The 13,812-nt window shown below is 36.2% G+C and overlaps 2 pseudogenes; one reads left to right on the top strand and one right to left on the bottom strand.

The window, feature by feature from the left end:
• LOC109678580 (butyrophilin-like protein 8) overlaps nucleotides 1-13,812 on the top strand; it is a 479,331-nt pseudogene that overhangs the window by 174,566 nt on the left and 290,953 nt on the right.
• On the bottom strand, nucleotides 473-9,143 carry LOC141418183 (butyrophilin-like protein 8; annotated as a pseudogene).

Genomic DNA, 13,812 nt, shown 5'->3' with positions numbered 1-13,812 from the left:
TGTATATTAATTATAAAAAGTGTTCACTGTGTATCTCTATACATGTGTATAATGTACTTTGATCATATTCATCACCTCTGTTAACTTTGTCTTATATTTCTTATTCCTCTCCCTCCTTTTAAAAACCATTTTAATTGATTTCTTTGTTATATTTTCATACATGCACATAATATACTTCGATCATATTCCTACCCATCACCCTCTTCTTTCACCCCCCCCCCACCTTTCTGCTAGTTTCCATCCCAAACAGCTCCCATGGGAACTTATGGTGAAGAAAATATGTAAATCGAATCCTAAGAGTGGTAAGCCATTCTTTTTCCACCTAATCAAATGTCTATGATTTTCTTTTTATACCTCATTTACTTTGACTTTCAAAACTTAGGATTGAGTTTAGACAACTGTCTAAACAATACTAAACAATCCCGAGTCAAAGACTCTTTTCCTCAAAAGTGCTACATGTATCTGCCCCTTTCTACTCACTTCCTATCAATATTCTAAGTTTCACTTCTGGACTCTGGTCAGTGAGTTGCATGGAACATGATATGATCCCAAAATCTTCTTGGACTGTCAGGGAAGTCTCCACATCAAACAGACAATGTAGATCTTTCTTCTCTTTGGAGTCTGTGGGTAATTCAAGTCCTTCTGGTCCTTTGGTCCTTTCCACTTCACTATGGGCTGGGATAACCAACCAGAGGACTGACAGAGTAGCTGGATGCCTCCTCCAACATATCCCACAATGGAAATGAGAGGAGTTGAGCCCATCTCTGCAGAGCAAACAGAGAAAGAGTGAAAACAATGGTCCTATCCCAAGGCCACAGTTGTCATAAACCAGGTTCATCAAGTCCTCCACAAAACAACTTAGCCTCTATTTGTTTTTCTCTCTCTTGCACACATGAAGCAAATGAATGACTATTAGAGTACATCATAGTATCTTTGAGGTGACATTTGTACCCTGCTGTATCACATATATGTTGTTCTCTAGATGGAAAAGAAGAAGAGATAGAGAAGCATTCCAGGAAAGTGGCAAGTATACACCATGGAATCAACAGTGAATATGCTAAAGTGCTTTCAAGAAATACCTATTAGCATTTTGTATTTCTTGACTGAAGTGTGCAGGAAGAGAAGGATTTGAAATGATATCTGAGGCTAGCACAGAATCATACTAAAGCATGGAATGAATGCACTGACCCAAGGAATGTGGAGCATACCTTTTAAGCACTACTATAGGCCTATTGACTGGTTTCCATCAGGTGGTAGTTATGACTTGATCATTATCTTAGAGAGCTACTCTGAAGCATCATGAAATAGGTTTCAGGGATTCCTAAAGAGAAGGATGACCAGCCAGCCATGTCATTGTCTCACGCAGATGAGAGATGAAAAGGGCAAGAGATGTGGAAGACTATTAGAAAGGAGAGATGGGCACAGGAGTTGTTTAGTAGTTTAATTCTAAGGACTAGTTAAATCCAATGATGGTTTAGCTTAACTTCCATTTCTTATTTGGACACTAAGGATAACACTCATTATAGAATTAAAATCTATTTGATTATTTGTTATTATCCATCTCCCCACACCAGACAGAAGTTTGCCATTTTAGGCAATTCCCTGTGTCTTGCCCAATTCACACAGTCTTGTAAATGTTAATAGAAGGAATGGATGAAGGAGACATGTAGATTGTAAGGAAGGGGTCCATTTAACACAGTGTAGACTCATCTCTCTCTGATCATTTAAGTAAAATTGTAAACCCTGGAAATAACACAAAGGGCAACCATAGGGCAACTATGAGAAGGGAAAGAGGAAGGTGAATGGCAGGTGTCCAAGGATGGAAGGAACAATACTGCAACTGAGAGCTTATTACCTGCTCCCTACACAAGAGTTGTCTCAGGCAGTCTCACTTCTCCCCCACAGGACTCAACTAGAGATACAGGAAGTCTCACCTGGAGAAGCAGATCCTATTTCTAAGGGCAGCAATAGAAGTACTCAGTAGGAATCCCAGGATTTGCAAATTATCTAAGTATATGGAAACAACAAAAGCTGTTTAAAAATTGTCTTTGCATGATCCTATACCTCAAAGACCCAATAAACTCTACCCAAAAAATCCTAGACACCATAAACAGCTTCAGTAATGTAGCAGGATACAAAATCAACTTACAAAAATAAGTAGACTTTCTATACACTAACAATGAACAAATTGAGAAAGAATATAGGAAAACAATTCCATTTACAATAGCTTCAAAAAAAAATCAAATACCTAGGAGTAAACTTAACAAAAGATGTGAATGACCTCTATAAGGAGAACTACAAACCTCTGAAGAAAGAGATTGAGGAAGACTACAGAAGGTGGAAAGATCTCCCGTGCTCATGGATTGGTAGAATCAACATAGTAAAAATGTATATATTACCAAAAGCAATCTACATCAAAATCCCAATGACTTTCATCACAGAGATTGAAAACTCTACCCTAAAGTTCATTTGGAAACACAAGAGACCACAAATAGCCAAGGCAATACTCAGCAAAAAGAGCAATGCTGGAGGTATCACAATATCCAACATCATATTACATTACAGAGCCATAGCAACAAAAACAGCATGGTACTGGCACAGAAACAGATATGAAGACCAGTTGAACACAATAGAGGACCCGGATATGAATTCACACAGCTATGTCCGCCTTATTTTTGACAAAGGCACCAAAAACATATGATGGAGAATAGACAGCATCTTCAATAAATGTCGCTGGGAAAAGTGGTTATCTGCCTGCAGAAAACTGAGACTAGATCCATGCCTATCACCCCATACTGGTATCAACTGAAAATGGATTAAGGACCTTAATATCAGACCTGAAACTCTGAAGTTAGTACAGGAAAGAGCAGGGAATACTCTGGAAGCAATGGCTATAGGAAAGGACTTCCTCAGTAGAACTCCAGCAGCCCAGAAACTAAGAGAAAAGATGGAAAAAGCGGGACTACATAAAATTTAAAAGCTTCTGCACAACAAAAGAAATAGTCTCTAAATTGAGGATACCACCCACAGAATGGGAGAAAATATTTGCTAGCTATACATCACAGAAAGTTCTGATAACCAGAATATACAGAGAACTCAGAAAACTAAGCTCACCAAAAATCAATGAACCAATAAAGAAGTGGGCAACTGAACTAAACAGAATTTTTCTAAGGAAGATATCTAAATGGCCAAAAAACACTTGAAAAAATGCTCACCATCCCTGACCTTAAAGGAAATGCAATCATCAAAAACACACAAACATGAAAGTGTTTGATGTCCGCACTCCAAAGGAACTAATACAGAAACCTTAAAGCAACAGTGGTCAACATGAGAAGGGGATCAGGAACCAGTGTAAAGATCAGTTAGAGATGAATCAACTTGGGTTGTAACATATTTGTACATGGAATCAATGCTAGGAATCTCTCTGTACAGTTATCCTTAACTCAACTAGCAAAAACACTTTGTCTTTCTTATTATGCTTATGTCTTTTCTTCAACAAAATTAGAGATAAGGGACGAACAGGTTCTGCCTTGAAGCAAAGGGGAGGGGGGAGAGAGTTGGGGGGGGAAGGGGGAGAAATGACCCAAATAATGTATGCACATGTGAATAAATAAACAAATAAAAACACCTCCAACACACATATTGGCAAGGCTTCCGGGAAAAAGGACCACTCATACACTGCTTGTGGGAATGCAAGATAGTGCAACCACTCTGGAAAACAATATGGAGGCTTCTTAAAAAAACTGAACATAGATCTCTCATATGATCCAGCAATAGTACTCCTAAGGATATACCTAAAGGAATGGACTCAGGTTATTACAAAGGCATCTGCACACCCATGTTTATTGCAGCACTATTCACAATAGCCAAGTTATGGAAACAGCCAAGATGCCCCACTACCAACAAATGGATTAAGAAAATGTGATATTTATACACAATGGAATTTTACTCAGCCACAAAGAAGAATGAAGTTTTCTCATTTGCAAGTAAATGAATGGAATTGGAAAACATCATCTTAAGCAAAGTTAATCAGGCTCAGAAGGCCAAAAAAATCACATGTTCTCTCTCATTTGCAGATTACAGACATAAAACAAATGCAGAAATATTATTGGATATGGTCACAAACTAAGGGGAGAGTACACACACACACACACACATGGGAGGAACAGGATAAGGGAAGGAAACATAAACCTTGAAAGTGTTTGATGTGCCCACTGTAGAGGAGCTCATACAGTAATCTTAAACTGGCCGAGGCCACTATGGGAAGATGACCGGGAAGTATTGAAGAGGTCTAGTAGAGATGAACCAATGTGGGTTGTATGTAATACACACGTGCATGAAAGCAATGCTAGCAATCTCTCTGTATAGCTATGTTTATCTCAAACTAGCAAAAACTCTATTTCTTTCTTATTATCTCTTATGTTTTCTCTTCAACAAAATTGGAGAGGAGGGTAGAACAGGTTCTGCCTGGAAGTGGGGGGGCAGGGGTGGAGGCAGGGGACAGCAGGGAGAAACGGCCCAAACGATGTATACACATATGAATAAATGTATAAACAATTAACAAAAAAATTGTCTTTGAACCACACCTGATAAAAAGAAAGACCAGAATCTAAGTACTAATCCTAAAACAGTGATTTGCTGATTAAATAAAAGCTTTAAATAAGATCTAGTGTATTTTGCAAATACCCCTATGTGTCCCCCACCCAGTATAACAATAATAATAATAATAAATCCAGTGTATCATGACATAATATCTAAAATGTCCACCTTTCAAAAGACATCATCCATTGTTCTAAAAACCAGAAAAATACCAACTTTATTGAGAATAGACAATAAACTGATATCAAAACAAAATTATTCCAATGCCAGAAATTATCTGACAAAGAGTTTAAGTAACAACAAAAATGCTTCAGTAAATGATTATAGACCAGCAGTGGTGGTGCATGCATGCAGTCCCAGCTATTTGGGAGGTGGATATAGGATTGTGGTCCTTGGCTATCCTAGGCAAAAGCATGAGACTCTATCTGAAAAACAAGTGAAAGCTAAAAGGGCTGAAGACATGGTTTCAGTGGTAGAGCAATTGCCTAGCAAACACTAGGTCCTGAGTACAAAACACACTAAGAATTATTATTACTGTAATTATTAAATAATAATCATAATTATAATTATTATATTAGTAGATAAATGTATTGATGATTATAATAGCTCTTGAAACATGAAAATTTAGAAGAGCTTACAAAAATATTAAAATAAAAATCATATGATATTCTATAACTAAAAAATAAAATAAATTAAAATGTGCTGATTGGGATCCATGGTGAAGTAGATCTGATAGAGGAAATAATCTGTGAACTTGAATATAGAGCAATAAAATTTACTGAATTTTAACAACAAGGAATCAAAACATCTTTAAAAATATGCCCTCAGGGGACTGTAGGGAAATATCAAAGTATTCAACATTATATCATCAGAATCCCAGAGGACAGAACATACAATGAAGAATTCTAAAAAAAAATTTGCTGAAATTGAGCCTGACAAATTTTCAATTTGGTGAAAATGCATAAACTACAGCTCAAAAAAGCTGAGTGAATACTGAATAAGAAAAATCAAGATTAATTCACGCCTGGACTTAGTATAGTTCAACTGTGAAAAGCTAAAGATAAAGAACAAGTCTGGAAAGCAACCAGAAAGAAACTGTGCATTATATGTAAAGAAATTTACTTTGGAATGACAGAAATCTTGGAGGCCTAAAAAAAACAATATTTTTAAACTGCTGAAAGAAGAGAACTGTCAGGACATTCTCCTGTTGGAGAAAAAGAGAATTTGTTTCAATCAAACAAGCCTTAAAGGAGACTAAAGGAAATTTCTCAAATTGAAAGGAAATGATAAAGAAAGGAATCTTAGAACATCCTTAAGGAATAAAAACCAATGAAAGCAAGAAAAATAAAGGTACATACAATAGATCACCTTGAATTTCTTATGATTTTGATGAATGTGATATTGAATGTATGCATATCTGATGTGATATTGAATGTATGTATAAGAAATTGTCAATACAACATTAATTCAAAGGTAGAGAACATAAAGGAATCAAGAGAAAGTAAGGCTTCCACATTAACACAAAGTAAAATATTGATAAAGTCAGTATCAATAAATTGTGATAAATTTTATGTACCGTAATATTCAGAGCAGCTGCTAAGAAAACTATACAAAGTGATATGTTCAAAAACATGGCATAGGGGATGGATATATGACTCAAGAAGTGGAACTCTCACTTAGCAAATATGAAGCCCTGAGTTCAAATTCCAGTATATATATACACAATGCAGTATGCAGATACAAAGAAGAATGAAAGTGTGACTTTTGCAGGTAAATAGATGGAACTGGGTATCCTCATATTAACAAAATAAACCGAGTTCAGAAGCACAAAGGTTGAATGTTCTCCCTCAAATGTTGAATTTAGACATGAAAGATAAAGATAAATTTTTTCACAAATAAATATTTGATCATATCTATGCACACACACATATATATATATATATGTATATGTATATATATATATATAGTGGAACTGTTTGCAGGACTTAGGGATGTGGGAGAGGAAAAGAAAACGATAGGGAATAATATCCAAATGTACTGCTCCAATGTATAAAGATGGCACAGTGAACACACTGAAAGCTCTTGAATAATACAGTGGAGGTAGAGAGACACAGGGATAATAATAGAAGAAAGAAACTAATAAAGATAAAAGCAGAAATCAACAAAATTTCAAATAGGGAAAAAATAAGAAAATCAGTGAGAAAAATACGGTTCTTCTTAAAATTAGTAAGATTGACAAGCCTCTAGGAAAAGTGACAAAGATGAAAACAAGACTACAAACATTGCAAATGTCAGAAATAAAACAGGAAACTTCACTACAGATCATGCAGTCATTAAAAGTATAATAAGATATATTAGGAAAGATTTTATACTCATATATTTAACAACTTGGAAGAAATACACTAATTCCTTGAAAACCACAAACCACCCAAACTTAGTCATGTTGACATATGTAATCTGAATAGTTGTATAACCACTGAAAATGTCTGATTTATAACTTGAAATGTCATATTAAAGATTTTTAAATTTCAAGACGGTTTCACTAGCAAGGACAAGAAAACATTTAAAGAACAGTTATGTGTTCAGGACATTGCTCAGATGGTAGGGTCTTGAGGCAGTCTTGAAGTCTTGAGTTTAAACCCCAATACTGTCCAAAACTAAAAAACAGTTTTCAAAACAAAGAAAGCTCATAACACTCAAAGACAATAAGAAATAAAATAAAGAACAGTTATTGACAAATTTACACAATATTTCCTAATAAGTAGAAGAGAAGAAAATGCTTGCAAATTCATTTTGAAAGGCAAAGTCTTTGAAAAATATTAATAAATCAATTTAAGCAGTGCATATAAAATTATGTAATATAACCAATTGGGAGTTACTCTAGTTAGGAAAGGTGATGCAACATTCAAAATTCAATTTATATAATCCAACATATCACAAAATTAAAGAATAAAAAGTATACAATCATTTTATGCATTATAAGTATTTTTCAAACTTCAACACCTATTCATGATTCAAAGTAACATAATATAGCACATTAACAGAAAAAAGGAAGAAAAACAAGTGGTTATCTTAACTGGTGCAAAAAAAGTCATTTGATAATATTCAATACATTGTCACCTTAAAAATACTCAATGAACTAGGAAGAGAAGGAATGTTTCTTAACATAATTAAGGCCATACATGTCAAACCCACAGTGAACATCATGCTCAATGGGAAAGAGCTAAAATTTTCCCTCTAAGATCAGGACCAAGACAACAATGAACACTTTTTGATATTTATGTTTAAGAGAACACTGGACGTTTCAGCCACAGCAGTAAATGAGGAAAGATATGAAGGACATCTAAACTAGAATGGAAATCACAAAATTAGAATACTGGAGGTTAATTAGTTCATGAGGTTGGAGCCCTCAATGAATTGTGATTCCAGGGACCTAGTGTAATTGTAAACTTACAAAGACAAGTCCATAGGTGGCAACCCGAATACTGGTCCTCACCAGAACCTAACCTAACCTTGGATTTCCAGTTTCTAGGCTATGAAAAATAAAATTTCTGTTCGTACTAACCACAAAGCCTATGGTATTTTGTTATAGAAGACAAAACTGACAAAGACATGATATGAACTAAAAGGAAAAATTTAAACATACACTTATCATACATCTCAGAAATCCATTCCTGGCCATTTTTCTGAGAGAAATGAAAACTTACGTCCACAGAAAAACCTGCCCATGATTGTGTACAACAATTTAAAGGAGTGAAGTAATGATACAAGCAACAACTTGGATGGATCCCAGGGTCATTGTGCTAAACAAAAGAGTCAATCTCAAAAGGTCACATGCAGTGTGACTCCATTTTTAATAACATTCTGGAATTGTTGAAATTATAATGATGAACAGATCACTGATTTGTGAGGTGATGAGGAGGGTGAAAAAGAGCACCAGTGAGAGATGTTTGTGGTGAAAAGTTTGTTCAATGATTTGATGTGGTAATTATAAGAATTTACACAGTGGTAAGATGATAGAACTCTACACACAGACATAACAAAGTGGTCACAAAGGATACTGTCTGCTAAAGGAATGATACAAAAATCAGCTCTTTCATAAAGTGGTTTATAAAATCCAGGATGATTTTATGAGTTCTCTGAAATAGGCAAGTAACCTGTAACCGGCAGTTCCTAGATGGCCTCCTGCTCATGAGTCTGGGAGCTGGACCAGCACCCATACAGACCTGGATCTGAGAAAGTGACTTTCTTCAGCCTCAGGAACACATGCCCATCCACAATGAAGTCCTTCACCAGATCCATTCTCCCTTGATAGGCTGACATCTGCATATCTTTCTTGTCTTCCCCATCCTGACAGAGGCGGACTATGCCAGAGAAGTGATCTTTGAAGAACTGCACTTCCATGGCCTCAGCATTTGACTCAGGAGAGAGAAGCAGGAGAACCCTACATCCCCCTCCCCTGAGTCCTGGATGGGCTTCTCTGGTCCATTTACCTGCCACTGTCCTGTGGAAAGAAACACAAATGGTAATTGAGCAAAACCCATGTCAGTGTGTTCTGTGCAGGACTAGGGGAGGAGGTGACATGTAAGGGGGTAGAACACTAATCTTGATCTCCTTACCACACTGCAGGACTTGTACCTGAGTATGTCTTTACACTTGACAGAACATATCCACACGAGCTACCTCACTCAGTCCTCAAAGATCTCCCTATATGTGTATCTTATTAATATTCCCATTTTCAAGATGAAAAACTATGCTTCAGTAAAACTGTCATGCAGATGAATGAAGGCAGTTTGCAAATGCAGACCCACTGACTAGAGGAGATTCTGTACCCATTTTCTCTTCCTCCTAATGTCTGCCTCATTAAAATTCACAACAGCCCATTTTCCAACTTCTTTACTTAAAACTAACAACCATCCTTCTTCTAATGATGCAATGAGGTTTGGTATGACCATAAATCTCCGGTTTTGGGCAATTAGTTTCCTTCAAATGTGAGTATGTTTTGTAAATATTTTATGGATACAAGGAGGATGTATATAGTGTATACTCTGTAGTCAAACATGTATTTATGCATCCTTGTTTTGTTGTTTACTTGGTCTGTCAACATCTGAAAAGCTGTACTATACACTATAACAAGGAAATTTTCCAATATTTATTTCAGAGATGTCTCTTCTGGTGCATTCAAACTGTGACATAAACTTTCTACAGCATGCACTTTTACACTTGTGTAATAAGAGCTTTCTAGTTCATTATTTTGGCCTTAATAGTTTGATTTAATACTTTACTGACATGCCTTACCTTCATTTTGTCCATATTTTCTTGATACATCTTGGTTCTCATCTCCATTTTTAAACTTTCCTCATCATGTGGTGTCAAGAGTGATGATTATTTGTTTTCTGAGGGTTTCCCTGCACATATCTCTGCTCCATGTGGACAGGTCCTGTTTTGCTCATCATTGATCCCATATCCAACACAGAGCATGAGCTTCACAAACAAGGGCTACAAGTGTGAATGGTGAGTGCCATTTTCCTTTTTCCCTTGCTCATCTGTTTGATGATCATTTTAAAAATTTTACTGGCTTAAATCACACTACCACTCTGTAATAAATTCCTTTTAGAGAGCTCATATATGGTGGGGGCCCACAGCCTTCAACTTCTTTGTACACAATCTCTTTGACTTGAGACATTTTCTCTTGATTAATTCATAAGGAGTCATTGATGAATTTATGCATCTAAGTGCAGGTGGTGCACTTAAATAGGTTTTATATGTTAATTCCAAAATAATTGAAAAATTTTATCACTAATTATTTCTCATTTAACTATGTTTTATATATTTTTCTGAAATGATTTTCACACATTCTTGAAGGAGATGGTTATTAGATCAACTTTGACCTTGTAGCATAGTCTATGACCAAAAAACCTGAACTAGCAGAGGCTGAGCCCTGCTTCTTAATATGCACGATGAATCTGAGCTCCCTGCAGGAGGATGGACAAGCCCCACACCTGCTGACAACTCCACCTTACGAAATTGGACTTTCCCCTTCCCCTGCTGAGGGCCTCCTCCAACATTTGGAACTTAGTGACCCACAGGTATGGAAACTCTGAAGTCCAGAGATTTAACATGATGGGAGGCAACAGATGAATTCCCATTCCTGCCTCATTCTCACTGAGATGATTCTTAGCCACTGTCTAAACTATTCCTCTAAAGGTTCCCTAGAAGGGCGCTGTTGCTGTCAGCTGCAGCTTGCTCTTTAGCACACCCTCCATGCCTTCAGGCTCACTCTCCCACCCTCTCATTTCATTTCTTAGAATCATCTCCTAAATCCATTACCTATGGAACAGCCCTTGTCACTGGATCTCCTTTGAAATCCTCGATCTAAGCCAGGTGTGCTGCCCTTGCTGCACTTGTCATTTCCCTTGTCTGTAGCAGCATTTTCATGTGTTTTACTGTCTCTTTAAATGAGGAGCCCTGGAAAAAACTGATGTTGAACAATGCACCAAGGGATCTTTATGTTAACTTCATGCAGTCCTCTAACAGTCCTGTCAGGAAAGTGATATGAGCTCCATGTCATAACAAACAAATACTTTGAGAAGTTCTGAGCCAAAAGCTCAAATGCAGAGGAAAGGGGAATGTTAAAAATGAAGTCTTTCTGTATCTGTATTCATTTCCCTGCTGTGTCTCTCCTGAAACAGCACAGAAGCAGAGAAGTTCACCAGCAAATGGGTGAGAATGAAGTTAGATGAGAGGCACTCTTAATAATAACATGTAGATTTTGTTGTGAAAACATACATTTTTAGTATTATTTTTATTTTTGTTACTCCTATTGTTTAGAACTCAGGGTTTGAGCCTGCTAGGCAAGTGTTCTAACACTTAAGGCACATCCACAACATTTTATATCATATTTTTTATTAAAGCCCATCAACAGGTGTGTAGATAGAGGAAATGTCATATATATTCACAAAATAGTTTAAGTTAGCCATAAAGAATTAAGCTGTATTATTTGCAGGAAAATGGATGGAATTGGAGATCAGCATGCTAAGAGAAGTAATCCAGTATCAGAAAGACACATGTCATGTTTTTCTCTCATATGTGGAACTTATGGGGGAAAAGTACATGAAAGTAAAAGGGGAACAATTATGAATGTGGGAATGCAAAAGGGAAAGGGGGAGAAAAAAGGGTAATAAAGGAGTGCATGTGATCAAAGTATGCTACATTTATGCATGAAAATATCATAATGAAACCCGTTACTTTGTATAATTAATATAGGCTAATAAGTCAGCACATGTTTTAAGGATGTGCTTAATTAAAGTGAGGAGTCCCACTGTGTGGGACACAGTACTTTGCAATGGTGCATGTGGGCACAGATGGGTGTGAAATACTCTAAAGTTTTCCTTTCACCAGGATATTTTGTTGATTTTACATTGGTCTAGGTGATAGAGATTTTCAATATTTCTCTAGAGCTCTCACATGTGTTCTGGTTCATACATTGTTAAGTAGTGTCTCTGTGTGAGAACAAATGTTTAAAGCAGCCTACACTACCACCATCCTGCTACCACTTCCTCTTTTCAGCACTTTCTAAGCAATGCTGACCATCCCTTCAGCACTCCAAGTCAGGTCATCGAGAAACCAATACCATGTCCATCTCCTGGACATGCTAGAATGTGAGACTCACCAACTAGTCTTTTGTTTTCATCCTCAGGGAATATCTCCAGTGTGTTCACTTCATCCCAATTTCACTGCATGAGGTTGTATAAACCATCTGAATTTTCCTATCACTCTCACTAAAACCCTTTCCTGGTTTTATGATGACCTGGATGCAATAGATTCTAAAATGGACCCTAGAGCTCTCAGAGAGGCATTCTGACCAACATATCCTTTTTATCTTGGGGTTTCTGTGGGAGAAGGGGTGGGGGGACATCCTACTCCTCCTTTATGCAGACACCTCTGTTTCATTATTGTTTTATGTGAGTTGCACTAGTTAAATCTCTGAAATGGTTTACTAATACTTTTTTAATAGGCTGTATCCCAATAAAATCACTTTTTCCAATAAATATTTAATTTTCAGACAATGTCGGTTTGCAAGAAATTTTTTAAGTTTTATTTAAACATTGATATGATAGTTTCAAAAACTGTAGTCCCAAATACCCTCCAGTGATAATATTTTACATTACCATGGTATATTATTTAAAGCAGAAAATTAACACTGGCACAATACTTAGGTAGACTTCACCAGCTTCTTCATTCATGCTGTGTGTGTATATGTCTGTATGTATGCATTTCTGTACAATTTTACTACATATATAGATCATAGCTATCATCTTGATCAAAATATGGATGCCTAACCATAAAAGGTCTCTTCATGATTCCTCATTGTATTAGCATCCACCCTCTACTTTCCCAACCTTTGTCAACCACTTATCTGTTCTTTTCATTACATTTTGAGAATATTTTACAACTGTATCATACAGTGTATAATAATTTTTTCCCTCAATAAAATATTGTTAGTAGCCATTCAAGTGTTTTTGTATCATTTTGCTTAGGAATGTGGTGAATTATACTGGCTGGTATTGATTATTACTATACCAATTATGTAATATCAGGATTAATCAAACTCAGTAGTGATTCAATGTCCTTGAATAGATTGGACCTTCTCTTCATTCCTTCCTTCTTTCCTTCCTTCCTTCCTTCCTTTTGACTTTTTTTTTTGAGACAGAATCTTGCCACAGAGCCCAGGCTGTTCTGGAACTCATGATCCTCACACCTCAGCCCTCCAGGTTCTAGAATTTAGGTGTTTACAACCATATCTGGCAAATATATTGTTAAATATGATAATTAAATTTCATTAAGCAATTTTGTATTAATATTTATCAGGGATATTAATATGTAGCTTTGTTTTTTATTCTTATAATGTCTTTGGCTGCTTTGGGTATCATTAATGTGGATCTTACAGAATGGGTTAGGAAATTCTCACCCTTCTTCAATTCTTCAGCCTAGCACAGAATAGATGCTTAATACCTACACCACAGGTTATTTGAAAATTTATTAATGTGAGGTAGAAGTCATTTAGAGTAAATATAATTTATGAATACATGATTAGTAAACATTACCTCACTGAGAATATGCAAGCATGATGCACATTTGTTTTTTCTTTATACTTCACTGTGATTTTTTGAGGGTGGGAATCACTGTCTCCAACTAACAAGTAAGAAGCAT

Source organism: Castor canadensis, chromosome 16 (genome assembly GCF_047511655.1).
Source record: "Castor canadensis chromosome 16, mCasCan1.hap1v2, whole genome shotgun sequence".
Lineage (NCBI taxonomy): Eukaryota > Metazoa > Chordata > Mammalia > Rodentia > Castoridae > Castor > Castor canadensis.
Note: the sequence above shows the minus strand (reverse complement) of the source record. Positions and strands in the feature narration are given on the sequence as shown.